Here is a 335-nt window from a genome sequence, read left to right as displayed (position 1 = left end):
GTAATAAATAAAATAAATTGTACTTAGTTAAATATATTGTCTTACGTTGAAAGCTGTAGGGTTTTACATATCATATTAGAAATTTTCCAAGTATGTTTTTGTATATAACAGATATTGATAGGACATGCCATTAGTTTCTTTTATCTGTTGTTTTGCTAACTATAAATGAGGCTTATTTTTAGATTCTTCATTTTCAGGTACAGTACCGAAGAATGATTATGTATAAAATATTGTATATTCAGGAGATTTGTGGTGTCCATTGAAGCAGGCCGTGAGGTTGATCTGGACACACTTCTAGAAAAGGAACTGAGTACTGTTCCATTGTCTCTTGCAAA

The sequence above is a fragment of the Limulus polyphemus genome, unplaced genomic scaffold (genome assembly GCF_000517525.1).
Source record: "Limulus polyphemus unplaced genomic scaffold, Limulus_polyphemus-2.1.2 Scaffold506, whole genome shotgun sequence".
NCBI lineage: Eukaryota > Metazoa > Arthropoda > Merostomata > Xiphosura > Limulidae > Limulus > Limulus polyphemus.
Note: the sequence above shows the minus strand (reverse complement) of the source record.